The sequence below is a fragment of the Phyllostomus discolor genome, chromosome 3 (genome assembly GCF_004126475.2).
Source record: "Phyllostomus discolor isolate MPI-MPIP mPhyDis1 chromosome 3, mPhyDis1.pri.v3, whole genome shotgun sequence".
NCBI classification, from domain to species: Eukaryota; Metazoa; Chordata; class Mammalia; order Chiroptera; family Phyllostomidae; genus Phyllostomus; species Phyllostomus discolor.
In genome coordinates this window covers 128,353,354-128,370,110 of record NC_040905.2, presented here as the reverse complement: position 1 = coordinate 128,370,110, position 16,757 = coordinate 128,353,354, and positions in this window count along the sequence as shown.

The window sequence follows — 16,757 nt, the reverse complement described above, 5'->3', positions numbered from 1 at the left end:
GTGAAATGGACAAATTTCTAGAAAAAAATATAATCTTCCAAAACTCAATAAAGAAGGAACAGATAGCTTGAAGAGACCAATTGTAGCCAATGAAATTGAAGCAGTAATCAAAAAAACTCCCAATGAACAAAAGATCTGGGCCAGACAGTTTCACAGGAGAATTCTACAAATCATTTAAGGAAGAGCTAACGCCCATCCTTCACAGACTCACAGACCAAAAAATCCAAGATGAAAGACTCCCAAATTCTTTTTATGAAGCCAGAATCATTCGAATCTCAATTCAGATAAAGACATAACAAAGAAAGAAAACTACAGGCAAATATTGCTGATGAACATAGATGCTAAAATCCTCAGCAAAATATTGGCAAATGCATCAAGCAATACATAAAAAAGATGATACACCATGACCAACTGGGATTCATCACAGGGATGCAAGGATGGTACAATATTCACAAATCAATAAATATAATACATCACATAAACAAAAGCAAAGATAAAAATCACATGATCCTATCAATAGATGTGGAAAAAGCACTTGATAAGGTACAGCACCCATTTATGATAAAAACACTCAGAAAAGTGGGAATAGAGGGAGCATTCCTCAACATAATAAAGGCCATATATGAGAGACCTACAGCCAACATCATACTCAATGGGCAAAAACTAAAATCTTTTCCATTAAGATCGGGAACAAGACAAGGTTGTCCTCTTTCACCACTTTTATTCAATATAGTATTGGAAGTTTTAGCCACAGCAATCAGACAAGAAAAGGAAATAAAAGGCATTCAAATTGGAAAGGAGGAAACAAAACTGTCATTGTTTGCAGATGACATGATAGTGTACATAGATTCCTTTGTTGTTGGGTTTCCTCTTCCAGTGGGTATCCTGGTGTTCACTGCCTCCACCTATTCTTTTTTGTGGTCAGTTGGAGGGGGAAGGCAAAATGGTTTAAGTCAGCAACAGAGTATTCTCTGATATTTACAGTAGCAGCCAGTAGAGAAGAGATAGGAGATCCTTTGGCTATGTATAGTGTTAAACGTGATCTTAACACCGAACTAGCTGATTTTTAGAAAGGATGGAAGGAAGATAAGACTCTTGTTAGGGAAGGTTGAATTGTGAGTTGGATCTAGAAAGCAGGGAGGTTGTGGGAGGTCAGAATCTGAGGTAAGGTGAGAGTAAAGGATGGTAAATAGGTGTAGTGTGTGAGAGAATAGAGTTAACCACTACAGTAATAGAGTTCGGGAAACTTTGAAATGGGCTAAGATCTGGGAGGGGTGTTGTGAAGTAATTACAATTGCATGGAAGAGCAATTATTTACAATAATATTAGGGCAACAATCATATGACAGAATCTATGAAATCTAGGTAACAAGAATAGGGAGTACAGAACCTTAAGTAGGGTGCTAATGGGACACAGGTGAGTTAAAGGACAGTAGATTAGCAATACATTATGGAAAGAGATATCAGGGGAAAGCTGTCAGGTCATACCATATATCCAGCCTAGCAAAGCAGACTATACAAAAAGAAGAGGGATACAAAAATACTATTAAAAAAGGATGTAAGAATACTGGAAAAATAATAATCATACAAATATGCAATAACTTGCAGGCTCTCTGTAATAGCAGAGTGAAATTTGTCTTACTGTCCCAGCTGTTGTGATGCCCCTTCTATGGGTTCAACCTTGGTCTTTTTCACTGATCCAGGATTTTGTCTGACTTGTAGATATTTAGAAAAAATTTAAAAATAGAAAAGGCAGACTAAAGAAGGAAGAAGAGTTAAAATTGGAGGAAGGAATAAAAGAAGATATCAGGAAAGAGAGAAAAAAGAAATCGAAAGAGAATAAAAACCATAAAAATTAAAAAATTAAGAATTGTTAAAAAAAATAGAATCAAATTAAAAAGTCTCTTGGTTTCAAAGTGGCCAAACTGGTTTTTCTGCTCTTGCTGGCTGCAGCAGGCTGAGGAGTGATTGGTATAGCTGTTTTCCCTTGGTCAGTGGCGCGCACACTGGCTCCAGCAGTGTGTGGGAAGCTAACATGGCTCCTCAGCCTTTCGCCCTGGGTGTGGGAATCAGGTCTTTCCCCAGGGTTACTGCTATGGACTGGGGTGTGGGGATGCCCTCCTACATGTGCGCCTTCGGCTGGATGGTAGGAAGGCTGGAGTGATTGATCACTTTAGGGGAATTCCCCAAACAGTGTCTGTCTACTCACTCCTTCCTTTTGAGAAATTCCTCCTGTTCAAGCCTGCCGCTCCACAGAGTGGGCTGGCTTCTCCTGCAGCCAAGCTCTCCAGCCAGACCAGTGACTGTGGGGGTCAGGGCCTGCTGCCTGACCCAGCCCCTCCATTGTCCACAGCCTCCAAAGGTGCTCACAGCCCTTGTGTGTTTGCTAGCACCTGGATTCCTCCCAGTGCCACTCAGACCTTGTTAGGCTGGGGAGGGAGCAGTTGTTCTGACTCTCTCCCAAAGACTCTGTGGCAAACCCAGCAGCCGGCACTGGGCCTGGGGCTGCAGCCCCCGGAGCCCTGCACTGGTTCCTGGGACCCTACCTTGTTACAGCACTCTTCTTAGGGTCCGGTTTTTTGGTTCTGCCACAATCCTTGGCCCCCTATTTTCACATATACTGAAGTATGTTGGTTGCTTGCTTCTTTACTCCATAGATTGGTCAGGATTTTCTCCCCTGAGCAGAGGGAAGCTGAATCTGCTCCTTCCTACTCCAATGCCATCTTAGCCCCCAGAACCAGATTTTCTTTATGTATATGGGTGCTCCTCTATTGGGTACATATATATTTACAATGTTTATGTCTTCTTGGTGGATTCTTCCCTTGAGTATTATGAAGTGATTTTTTGGGTCTCTTTTAATGACCCTTTTTTTGAAGTCTATTTTGTCTGATATGAGTATTGCTACCCCTGCTTTTTTTTCCTGCCATTTGCTTGGAAAATTTGTTTCCAGCCCTTCACTTTCAGTCTGTAGATCTTTTGTTCCGAAGTGATTCTCTTGTAGGCAGCATATGTGTGGGTCATGCTTTCTTTTCCATTTAGCTATTCTATGTCTTTTGATTGTAGCATTCAATCCATTTACATTTAAGGTTATTACTGATAGGTACTTATTCATTGCCATTTTCATACCTGTGTTTCTCCCCCTCTCTCTCCCTCTCTCTCTCTCCTTTTCCTTAAACCAGGCCCTTTAGCATCTCTTGCAGAGCTGGTTTGGTGGAGGTGTATTCTTTTAGACTTCTTTTGTCTGCAAAGCTTCTTATTTGGCCTTCTATCTTGATTGAGAGCCTTGCTGGGTAAAGTAGCCTAGGTTGCAGGCCTCCGATTCTCATTACTTGGAATATTTCTAGCCATTCTCTTTTTGCTTGGAGCATTTCCATTGAGAAGTCAGCTGCTAATCTTATTGGGGCTCCCTTGTATGTTACTTCCTGTTTCTCTCTTGCTGCCCTTAAGATTCTCTCTTTGTCTTGGAATTTTCCTATTTTAATTATGATGTGTCTTGAAGGTGGCCTCTTTGGGTTCCTCTTGATTGGGACTCTCTGTGTTTCCTGGATTTGTGTGACTTTTTCTCTCATCAAATTAGGGAAGTTTTCCATCATTACTTTTTCAAACAGGTTTTCTATTCCTTGCTCTTCTCTTCTCCTTCAGGTATCTCTATTATATGGAAATTATTACGTTTCATATTGTCCTGAATTTCTCTTAATCTCACTTCATTCTTTCTGAGCCTCTTTTCCTTTTCTTGCTCTTTCTGGGTGTTTTTTTCTACCTTGTCCTCCAGCTCAATGATCCAATCTTCTGCTTCATCAATCCTGCTTTTCATTCCTTGTACTGTGTTCTTCAGTTCAGAAATTGTATTCTTCATTTCCTCCTGGCCCTTGTTGATACTTTCTATTTCCTTTTTCATGTTGATATAGTTTGCAGTGAGTTCATTGTAGTTTCCCTGTAGTTTCTGGTAATTCACTGTCAGGTCATTGAGCTTCCTGATAACCATTGCTTTGAACTCAATATCTGACTTGCCTCTGTTTCATTTAGCATTCTCTTTCTGAGGCTTCCTCCTTTCCCTTTATTTGGGGATTGTTTCTTTGTCTTCCCATTGTTTGTGAGTCTCTTCTTTTTAAATTAATCTGTTCTTGCTCCCTGGGTTTATGGTGTGAACTTCTGTGGTAGAATACCAGTGAGCTTCAGTGGTGCAGTTTCCTCAATCTCCCAAGCTCACTGGTCTTGGGCTGTCATTTAAGTTGGCTCTGTGTTTGTCTTTGGGTTTTGACTGTTGTTGGGTCTTTCTTTGGTCATTCCCTCCCACCAGCTGGTTAAATGAGGGTCCCTCTGTCCACCGCCTCTTGAATTTTGTTGTGGTGGTGAGGGCAGGTTGTGTTGAAGCTGGTTCTTCCATGTGTATAAGGTTTTGAGGATTCTGTCTTGCTCTTGTTCAGTTGTTTGTACTGGGTTCTGTCTCTACTGTTTAGTTGTATTTCCAGATAGGTCCTGGATTGAGGTTTGTGTGGTTTCCACTCCCTCCTTCACCTTCTTCTGTTGTTATGTGTTAGTGGTTCCTTTGTTGTTGGGTTTCCTCTTCCAGTGGGTATCCTGGTGTTCACCGCCTCCGCCTACACTTTTTTTGTGGTCACTTGAAGGGGGAAGGCAAAATGGTTTAAGACAGTAAGAGAGTATTCTATGATATTTACAGTAGCAGCCAGAAGAGAAGAGATAGGAGATCCTTTGGCTAAGTATAGCATTAACCGTGATCTTCCACCCAGCTAGCTGATTTTTAGAAAGGATGGAAAGAATATAAGACTCTTTTTGTGGAAGGAAGGATTGTGAGTTGGATCTAGAGGGCAGTGAGGTTGTGGGAGGTCAGATTCTGAGGTAAGGTGAGAGTAAAGGATAGTAAATAGGTGTAGCGTGTGAGAGAATAGATGTAACCACTACAGTAGTAGAGTTCAGGAAACTGAAGTGGGCTAATATCTGGGAGGGGTGTTATGTAGTATTTACAATTGTTATTGTAACAATTGGAGCATTTGGAACAGCTATTCGAACAGTTATTATTTACAATAATAGTAGAGCAACAATCATATGACAGAATCTATGTGATCTGGATAACAAGAATAGGGAGCATAGGACCTTAATAGTGTGCTAATGGAACACAAGTGAAGTTGTTACAGAACACGGGCCAAGGGGGTTACTATAGACTATTACCTAAAGGACCCCTTCTAGGTTCCCTTGTCTGCCTCCTTATGAAAAATGTCTCTCAATTCCAGAGATTTGTGAAAAGGAAAGAAATGTTTATTTAAATCTATGCAGACTTAAAGTAGTGACCTAATGTCTTCATTAAAATATCAAGGTCTTTTTTGGATACCCACAGATCACCATAGGGCTTCCTGCACCTCCTGCCCTAATTCTGGGTACTGTATCTCAGGAAAAGAAGCAAATATCTGTGATTGAGGCTCCTGACACCATCACCTGTGTCACCATCCAGGCAGGATCTCCAGTTAATCCAAAGCCATGTAGCACCTTCTCATGGCCCACTGGCAAGATTTCTTTGTACCCATTTTCCAGGCAAAGTCTCTCATGCTTCCCAGGCCACAAGGTCAAAGGTAGCATCCCAAAGCTGTGTGGTCCTCTTCTACCAAAGCTGCAGGGGTCCCTACTCTGGCCAAAATTGCATGGTTCTTCTCGGCAAAGCTGCAGGGGGAGGAGGTCGCCACTCTGCCAAAGCTGAGTGGTGGTTCTCTGCTTGAGCCGCATGGTGATTCTTTCTACCGAAGCTGTGGGGGTCTGCACTCTGGTGAAACCACATGGATCTCCCCCTTACATGGCTTCAGGGGTCCTCACTCTGCCAGAAGCATGTGGCTCTTCCTCTGCAATGGCCGCCAAATCTGGGTTTAAATCATCACGCCAGTCTTCCTCTGCAGCCCCATTTCTGACTCCTCCCACAGTTGGCTACATTTCCAGCACTCCTGTATCCTTCCAGCTTTGCTGGGCTGCCATAGTGAGTCTGGGCAGGCATGGCCCCATGGCATGGAGCCAATCATCTCCAAGCTCTCATGCAGGCACTGTAATCAGGGGGATCTGTCCCCCGGTTACATCTTGGGTGGAAGTGACTTCCATCTCCCTGACTCCAAGCATGACCTCAACTATTTAACATATCTATGCAAACAGTTAAAAGTTATAGATATGTTAAATGACCATGCCAGAGGTTAGCTGCAAAGCTGTGGCTGTAAGAAAAGCTCTGCATGTTCCTGCTCCATGTGTCCCTTCCCCCAACTCACACCTGTGGGGGGAAGGGATGAGGACATCCTAGTATTTCCTGGACACCTTGAGCTCTGAACTCCATTCAAATCCCTATTTGGGGCCCCCCTCTTGGCTGCACCCTGTTACAAAGTGAAGGACAGTAAATTAGCAATACACTATGAACGAGAACAGGGGAAACCAGTCAAATGCTACAATATAACCAGCTAAGCAAAGAGGACTAGACAGAAAGAAGAAGAATACAAAACTATTATTAACAAAAATACTATTAAAATAAAAGATGTAAAAAATAATAAAAAATAATAATACAAATATGCAATAACTTACAGGTTCTCTGTAACAGCAAAGTGAGATTTGTCTCACTGTCTCAGCTGTTGGGATGCCCCCTCTTTGAGTTCAACCCTGGTCTTTTCACAGCTCCAGGTTTTTTTGTCTCACTTTTGGGTATTAAAAAAAAAGAAACAGAAGAAGGAATGAAGGAGAGATAAAATTGGAAAGAAAGGAAAAAGGAATAAAACAAGAAAGAAGGAGAGAGAGGGAAAAGGAGTTGAGAGGAAAAAAATAATAAAAATTTTAAAATAAAAATTACTTTAAAGGAAAAAAAGCCTCTTGTTTGTTTCAAACTGTCCATGCTGGTTTTTCTGGTCTTGCTGGCTGCAGCAGGCTGAGGGGCTTTTCTCCCTTCCTGATCCATGCTCAGGCAGCCTCGTGCACACTCTCCCCACGCTGTGCTAGCCACAGCACTTTCCTCAGAGCTAGCCTGGCACCTCTCCGTGGGTCCTTGGGTGTGGAATCCAGGCCTCATGCAGAGCACACTCTCCCCAGTTTGTGGGCCTGTGTGCCCGGCCAGGCTATCTCTGGCTCCATGGGTTCGGGCGCATACCCTTCCCAGTGCTATGGGAGGTGCAGGGCTTCCTAAGCTACCTCAGGATCGCTGCCGGGCTGGGTGAGGAGAAGGCCAGTGTGATAGTTGCAGGAGAATTCCCCAAACAGTGTCTCTTTTCACTTTTTATTTTTCATAAATTCCTCCTACAAGCCTGCCACTCCATACAGAGGCCTGACCTCTCACACAGCCCAATTCTCCAGACAGACCAGGGACTATCAGTGTCAGGGCCCCTCACACACTACTCTCTACTCTCCCCAGTCAGCATCCACAGACTCTGTGGATGCTTGCAGCCCCTGTGTGTTTGCCACTTAGTCCTTATTCCCGTCTCTGTGACTTTAAGCAACCAGGTCTCTCCCAGTGCTGCTCAAACCTTGTTTGTCCAGGGAGGGAGCAGTTGACCCAGTTCTCTCCCCAGAACTCTGTGGCAGACCTGGTGGGTGCCGGGCTTGGGGCTGCAGCTGCCCTGGTCCCCGAGCTGGTCCTTGGGACCTTATTGTCCTGAAGCACTCTCCTTACTGTTTGGTTTCTCAACGTCCGCTACAATTTTTGGTCTCTTATTTTCATATATGCCTGGATACTGTTGGCTGTTTGCTGTGTTCCTCCATAGATCGGCTAGGTTTTTCTCCCATGTATAGGGGTAAATGGAATCTGCTCCTTCCTACCTTGCCACCATCTTCTTCCTAAAATTCCTCACCTTTTATAAAAATTGGCTAGTTGGGTGAAATATCACAGTTAATGCTGTACTTATCTGAAGAAGCTTCTATCTCTTCTCTACTTCCTGGTACTTTAAATCCCATAAAATACTCTTCCACTGTTTTAATCCATTTTGCCTACCCCCTGTCACTGAACACATGCAAGAATAGGTGGGAGATGCAAACATCAATCAGTATACCTCCTGGAGAAGAGAAACTGCCAACAAAGGAACCACTGAAAGGTAAAAACACAAGTACAACAAGAGAGCCCGCACAAACAGAAGAAAGTGCAAACCTAGAGTGTCCAGACAAGAAAATCAAAGAGACCACACCACTGAACCTCATAGAATTCCTACCATAGAAGTTCACCCTACAAAGACAGTTAACATAGCAAAACATCAGGAAGCCCCAAAACAAAAAAGAGTCACCTAAAATGGGAACCAAAAAAAACAAACAAACATGCCATCAACAGACATGGAAGACACACCACTAAAAGAGCTAAATGAAATGGAGGTAATCAAACTATCAGATATAGATGTCAAAATAGTGGTTATAAAGATGCTCAAGGAATGCACAGACAACCACAAAGAACTGAGTGAGAACTATAATGGTATGAGAAAGGAAATAGAAACTATAAACAAAAACCAGGAAGAAATGAACAACAAATTCTCAGAAATAAAAAACACACTAGAAAGAACTCCAAGCAAGATGGATGAAGCAGAGGATCAAATCAGCAATCTGGAGCACAAGGTAGAAAAAAAAAAAAACACTTAGAAAGAGCAAGTAAAGGAAAAGAGACTCAGAAAGAACAAAGGACAGAAAACCTGTTTGTAAAAGTAATGATGGAAAACTTTCCTAATTTGATGAGAGGAAAAAGTCACACAAATCCAGGAAACAGAGTCCCAATCAAGAGGAACCCAAAGAGGCCCACTTCAAGACACATCATAATTAAAATGACAAAATCCCAAGACAAAGAGAGAATCTTAAAGGCAGCAAGGGAGAAACTGGAAGTAACATACAAGGGTGCTGCAACCAGCATGGCTAGATAGGTCAGGTCCTGAGGGAAGGCAACAGGGGATTGAGAAATAAAGAAACAGTGTCAAAGCAGGGTCAGGTGGAGTCCCTTCTCTAGGATACAGAGGAGGGAACTGTTTATTGGTGAGGTCAGATTGTACACATTGAGCCAGTTTTGAAGCAGAGCATGAGGAAGACAAACCACAAGGCTAGGTACATTTAATTTTTTTAAGAACATTTGCTGCTCTTCTTGGTACAGTGATATAGCAAGCAGCCAAATCATTCTTTTTTTGCAACAATCTATCAGGTAGTTTTCTATGGCCTACAGCAGATGTGTTGACCCCAAGGCCTGCTTCCAACTCCCTTGGCATGCATTATCCTGCTTGGCTTTCCACATCTCCTCCTTTTCTTTTTCCTAATGGCATCTGATGCAACTTTACTCATGTATGGAATAGTTGGGCTCACAGTTTTTGGCAGAATAGGGAAGAAATTACAGCTAATGTGGCTACAAACAGGGTAGAGGCATCATGGGGAGCAGCGTGCTTATTGACCAAACCTTGTGCTTGCTCAATCAGTTTCTTCAGTTGTCCCCATGTCAGAGGTTCAGCCCCACCAGTGTTATGGGCCAGCAGCTTTGGCACCCTCTCCCTGGGTCATCTGGGGCTTATCTGAGCCATTTCATCTTTCTCTCCAGGGTATCCAGGAGTGGAGGCTTGTAGGGTTCCATCATGGATGCAGACCAGTCTCTTCAGGATCCAAACAGATCAGGATGCTGATGTAGGGGATAAACAATAATATCTCCTTCCCCTTGTTAATATAGGGTCAGAACCCTGCCATTGGCCTGTGGCAATATCCTTCCACTTGGCAGAAACTAGATCCTTGGTAACTGGAAATGACTGTTGTTTTTCTGCAGGAGTAATCCCTTGCCTATTACAATTTTAAAATTAAGAGTATATAAGGCTAATCCTAGCTGTCTTTGGGGGGTATTAGTATAGTCTCCCCCTTTTTGTTTTTCAGTATAGGTTTTAAGGGATGTGTTAACTCTCTCTACAATGGCTTGTCCCTGAGAATTGTAAGGGATGCCATTGACATGAGCAATTTGAAAGTATGTATAAAACTGTTGAAATGCCCTGGTGCAGTATGCAGGCACATTATTAGTTTTGAGCTGTGTAGGGTGTCCCATTACAGAGAATGTCTGGAGACAGTGAGAGATGACATTTTTAACGTTTTCTCAAGTGTGACAGGAAGCCCATGTGAAATGAGAAAAGGTATTGATAGTTACATGAACCCATGCCAATTGGCCAAATGCAGGGATTCATGTAACATCCATTTGCTATAAATGGTTGGGTTGAAGTCCGCAAGAATTGACCCCAACAACAGGTGAGGAGAGGTGCACAATGTAGTGAGGGTACTTTTTGACAGTCTGTCAAGCCTGTTCCCTAGTAATAGGGAACATTTTTCAAAAGGTTGTAGCATTGACATGAAACTGGGCATGCATGTCTGTGGCTTGTTGCAAAGGTGGATGCACAAGAGCAGAGACTAGCAGGTCAGCATTATGATTGCCCTTCTCTAAGGATCCAGATAATTGACTGTGAGAGCGAATATGTTAAAAAAAAAAAAAAAGGAGAGGCTCTCTTGTGAAATAAAGATTGTAATTTGGTAAAGAAGTGGAACAATTCCTCAGAGGAAATGTGTCCAAAGACTGCTGATTCAATATGTCATACAGCATGGAAGACATAGTGACTGTCACTATAAATATTGACGGGTTCTGCAACAAAATGAGTTAAGGCCATACAGACAGCACAGAGTTCAACACGCTGAGCAGATGAATAGGGGGCAGTTTCAACCCAAGTTTGCTGAGGGATATAAACCTCAGCTTTTCCTGAACTTGACCCATCAGTGAATACAACTGCTGCCCCTGAAATGGAAGTCGAAGTTACAATCCTTGGAAAGGTAAAGGAATGTCTTTGAGAAAACCAAAGGAGTTTATCAGCAGGGTAATGATTATCTATTTGACCAGGATAAGCAGCTAGGCCTATTTGTCAATAATCTGCAGTTTCCCACAGCTGTAGTTGTTGGGCAGCAAAATAGGAGTTTTACCCTTTTGCCCTGCATTTGCAGTGCCTTTTCCCACTTTTTGAGGACAGTCACAGGCCAAGTGCCCACTTTGTTTGCAGTTAAAGCAAGCACCTTTTGTCTCCAAAATTCCTTTGAGAGGGGTTGCAAGAGTAACTCCTTGGATATAGGAGGGGCCAATATCTGTACAGATTCTAATAAAATCAGTAAAATTCCCCTTCTTATATGACCTTAGGGCAGCTTGGCAGACCTTATTTGCATTTTCAAAAGCTAGCTGTTTGAGTAATATATTACCAACCTCGGGATCCCCTATCAACAGTCCAGTAGCCTGGAGGAGATGGGAAACAAAATCCTGATAAGGCTCTACTGGCCCCTGTTGGATATTGGTAGGTCTTGAGGTTTTTCTCCTTTAGAAGGAAGGCAGTGCCAAGCTTTGGTGGCACAAGCCGTAATTTGTTGGTAAGCTTGTAAGGTATACCCCAGCTGATTCTGCAAATTCTCATATAATCCAGACCCAGAAAGCATTCCAAATGTAATAGGTACATTATGATTTCAATTTCTGTCCGCCTGCTGTGAGCTCTCTTCATACCAATCAGACTTCCACGTTAGGTAATCCCCACCCCATAAGCATGTTTTGGCTAGTACAATCCAGTCTTTCAGTGCCATGGCTTCAGAGCTAATGGTATCAGGAAGAGCGAGGGAAAAAGAGGATGCTGGCCCATACATACTGCAAGCAGCTTTTAAGTCTTTTAAAGTTTTAAAGGAGAGGACCTTGTGATATCTTTGTTGTTAGGATTTTGCATATCGGGCCTCTGAAACATGGGGAATGGCATAAATCCCTGTATGTCCTCTCCCAGATCCATAGCTTTTAGTAAAGCCTTTTGTAAGGGAATAGTTCCTGGTGGTCCTGTTGGACTATGATGAGGAGGAGGAGCTTTAGAAGATGAGGTGTTAGTGGGAGAAAGTACTTCAGTAGGCTTAGCTCGGTCTTGAGAGGACAGTTGAGACATTTGCTTTACTAATCCTACTGCTGAGTCATCATCATCAGAATTATTAGAGGACTCATCCTCTTGCATTCTCTGCTGCTGGACCCCAGCAACTTCCTGTTCCAGGTCTTGTTCAAAGTCTGGTGGCAGTGGCTCATCACCGGGCTCTAGGCGGGGAGTAGTTGTCTTCAAAGTAGTAGATCCCTCTACAGTATTTAGTGAGGGTTCAGCTGCTGTTTTCTGCACCCTATATTCCTCCTTTTCAGATTCTAGAGCTTCCCTAATCAGGGTCTACAAAGTTAAAGCAAAGACTGGAATGTGTGTGGGCCCTTCTGCTGTATATCTCTCTCTAATTTTAGGCCTACCCGAGCCCACATATGTTCATTTACCGTGCCTTCTTCAGGAAACCAAGTACAAATTTGCTTTACAAAGGTTAAGAATTGCTCCAGCTATGTGGCGGGGACTTTAGTGCCCCATGCAAGTAACATGGAGTGCAGCATTTGTATATTCAGCTGCTGCTTGGTGGACCCAGAATGCCCCATTTTACACATGATTGCTATAAATCCTTTTCATCCCCCACTTACTGTACTGTGGCCACTCGGGAGTGTCCCCTCAGTCTTCTGGCTGAGGAGTTCTTTTGTACTTGGATCCCTGTTCCAGGTACCACCTGCCACAACCAGCGTGGCTAGATCTGTCAGGTCCTGAGGGAAGGCAACAGGGGATTGAGAAATAAAGAAACAGAGTCAAAGCAGGGTCAGGTGGAGTCCCTTCTCTGGGATGCAGAGGAGGGAATTGTTTATTGGTGAAGTCAGACTGTATATATTGAGCCAGCTTTGAAGCAGTGCATGAGAAAGACAAACCGCAAGGCTAGGTTCATTTTATTTTTTAAGAACATTTGCTGCTCCTTCTTGGTACAGTGATATAGCAAGCAGCCAAGTCATTCTTTTCTTGCAACAATCTATCAGGTAGTTGTCTATGGCCTAGGGCAGATGTGCTAACCCCAAGGCCTGCTTCCAACTCCCTTAGCATGCATTATCCTGCTTGGCTCTACACACACGGGAGCCCCAGTAAGGCTAGCAGCTGACTTCTCAAGGGAAACACTCCAAGCCAGAAGAGAATGGCAAGAAATGTTCAAAGTAATGAAAACCAAAGGCCTGCAAACAAGACTATTCTGTTCAGCAAGGCTCTCAGTTAAAATGCAAGGTGAAATAAGGAGTTCACCAGACAAAAGAAGGCTGAAATAATACACTTCCTTTAAACCAGTTCTTCAAAAGATGCTAAAGGAGCTGCTTTAAGATGAGGAACAAAAAGAGTGAAAGAGAGAGGAACACAGGTATGAAAAAATCGCAATGAGTAAGTATCTATCAGTAGTAACCTTAAACATAAATGGATTAAATGCTCCAATCAAAAGACATAGAATGGCTAATGGATAAGAAATTATGACCCACACATATGCTGCCTACAAGAGACCCACCTCAGAACAAAAAACCAACACAGACTGAAAACGAAGGGCTAGAAACAAATATTTCAAGCAAATGGACAGGAAAAAAATAGCTGGAGTAGCATTATGATGTAGATCCTGGCCTGCAGCATCTGTGTATGTTGTGGCTGCTAGTGAACAAATACACATGGACAACAGAAGTCCTGTGGAGAATAAGGGTCGGCATGGCCACTCTCTGAGAGAGAGAGGGCAAGAGGGCCTGGCCCCTGCATGGACAGGCTTTTTTTGCTTCTCTTGGTACATTACATGGAGGACAGTCCTCATTTACTATGCACAGATTCACTGCAGGTGATTACCCTTTACAGATACCAAAGGAAAAAATGTTGCTAATTACTTCAAAGAGAAAGATGTTGCAGACCAAGGGGAAAAGTGGTTGAACCAGTTACACACCATAATTGGAAGGTTTAGCACAGATTTTAGGAAGTTGCAAAGCCCTTGCTGCCTCAATTCAGGGTGAGGGAGTTTTAGTAAAAGTAAGTCTCATAGCAGTCTGGGCACAATGGAGACCTGATTCCCCATAGGAAAACATCTCCATGGGCATGGTCTTGTGTGTCACTCACTCCCCAATGATTTTCCATGTGCAGGCTGAGCTACATTACCAAACCATGTGAAATGGTTCCCTACAGCAATACTCATATTAGACAAAATAGAATTCAAAAAAGGGCCAAACAAAGAGACTCAGAAGATCACTTTATAATACTCAAGACAAGAATCCACCAAGAAGACATAAACATTATAAGTATATATGCACCCAACATAGGAGTACCCAAATACATAAAGAAGATCTTGAGGATTTCAAGAAAGATATTGACAGCAACACCATTATAGTAGGGGATTTCAACATCCAACTGTCAAAAATGGATAGATCTTCCAAACAAAATATTAACAAAGATATTGCAGCATTGAACTATGTCCTAGAACAAATTAATTTCACCAGTATATATAGAGCCTTTCATCCCAAACAAGAAAAATACACATTCTTTTCAAAGGCACATGGAACATTTTCAAAGAAAGACCACATGATAAACCCAGAAGCTGGTTCTTTAAAAACATAAGCAAAATTGGCAAGCCTTTAAACAGCCTCATGAAGAATAAAAGAGAGAGGACCCAAATAAACACAATCAGAAAGGAAAAAGGACAGATTACACTGATACCACAGAAATACAAAGGATTGTAAGAAATTACCAGGAACAACTATATGTAAACACATTTGAAAACCAAGGTGAAATGGACAACTTTCTAGAAAAATATAATCCTCCAAAACTGAATGAAGAAGAAGTAAAAACAGATCAATAACAGCTGACAAAATTTAAGCAGTAATCAAAAAACTCCCAACACACCAAAGTCCTGGACTGTATGGTTTCACTGGCTAATTCTACAAAGCATTTAAGGAAGAGCTAACCCCTCTCCTTCACAGACTATTCCAAAAATCCAAGAAAGTATAAGATACCCAAACTCTTTTTATGAAGCCAGCATCATCCTAATCCCAAAACCAGATAAAGACATTACAAAGAAAGAAAATTTCAGGCCAATATCGCTGATGAACATAGATGCTAAAGTCCTCAACAAATTATTGGCAAATGCATCAAGCAATACATAAAAAAGATCATTCACCATGACCAACTAGGATTCATCACAGGGATTCGAGGATGGTACGACATTCACAAATCAAGAAACAAAATACATCACATAAACAAAAGGAAAGAGAACAATGACATGATCATATCAATAGATGCAGAAAAAGCATTTGATAAGGTACAGCACCCATTTATGATTAAAACACTCAGCAAAGTGGAGAGTAGAGGGAGAATTCCTCAACATAATGAAGGCCATATATGAGAGACCTACAGCCAACATCATACTCAATGGGCAAAAATTAAAATCTTTCCCACTATGATCAGGAAAAAGACAAGGATGTCTGCTTTCATCACTCCTATTCAACATAGTATTGGAAGTCCTAGTCACAGCAATCAGACAACAAAAAGAAATGAAAGACATCCAAATTGAAAAGGAGGAAGCAAAACTGTCATTGTTTGCCGAGGACATGATCATGTACATAGAAAATGCTATAGTCTCCACCAAAAAATGATTGAACTTAATAAATTAATTTGTCAAAACAGCAGGATACAAAGTCAATATTCAGAAATCAAAAGCATTTTTGTGTACCAATAAGGAAATAGCAGAAACAGAAATCAGAGAGGAAAATCCCATTTGATATAGCAACTAGAAAAATAAAATACCTAGGAATAAATATAACCAAGGAAATAAAAGACCTGTACTCAGAAAACTATAGAACACTGAAAAAAGAAATTAAGGAAGAAAGACAAATGGAAGCATGTACCATGCTCATGGATTTGAAGAATTAACATCATCAAAATGTCCACGCTACCCAAAGCAATTTATAGATACAATGCAATCCCTATTAAAGTAACAATGGCATATTTCACAGATATACAACAAACATTTCAAAAATTTATATGGAACCATAAAGGACCCCAAATAGCTGCTGCAATTTTGATAAAGAAGAACAAAGTAGGAGGGATCACAATACCTGATATCAAACTATATTACAAGGCCACTGTAATAAAAACAGCCTGCTACTGACATAAGAACAGACACATGGACCAATGGAACAGAACAGAGAGCCCAGAAATAAACTCAAGTCTCTGTGGTCAATTAATATTTGACAAAGGGGGCAGCAGCATAAAATGGATCAAAACTAGCCTCTTCAACAATGGTGTTTGGAGAGCTAGACAGCTATATGGAAAAAATGAAACTTGACTGCCAACTTATACCATATATAATATATATATAAAGAACTCACACAACACCAATCTGGGAGGACAACCCAGTTAAAAAATAGGCAAAGTCCTAAACAGACACTTCTCCAAGGAGGACATACAGAGGGCCCAGAGACATATGAAAAGATGTTCAGCATCACTAGCCATCAGAGAGATGCAAATTAAAACCACAATGACAGAAGGAAAATGGCATCAGAGTAGGAAGGAGCAGATTTGGCTTCCCTCTGCACATGGGAGAAAATCCTGGCTGATCTACAGAGTGAAGGAGCAAGTAACCAACACATCTCAGCGTATGTGAAAATAGGGGACCAAGGATTGTGGCGGGACCAAGGATTGTGGCAGGACCAAAAAACCAGTTGGTGAGAGGAGTGCTGCAACACGGTAACATCTTAGGGACCAGTGCAGGCTTGGGGCGGGGTTGGGGGCTGCAGCCCCAGGCCCAGCTCCTGTTGCTGGGTTTGCCACAGAGTCCTTGGGAAAGAGCCAGGAGAACTGCTCCTTCCCCAGTCATACAAAGTCTGAGTGGCACCAAGGGGAACCCAGTTGCTAGCAAACACAC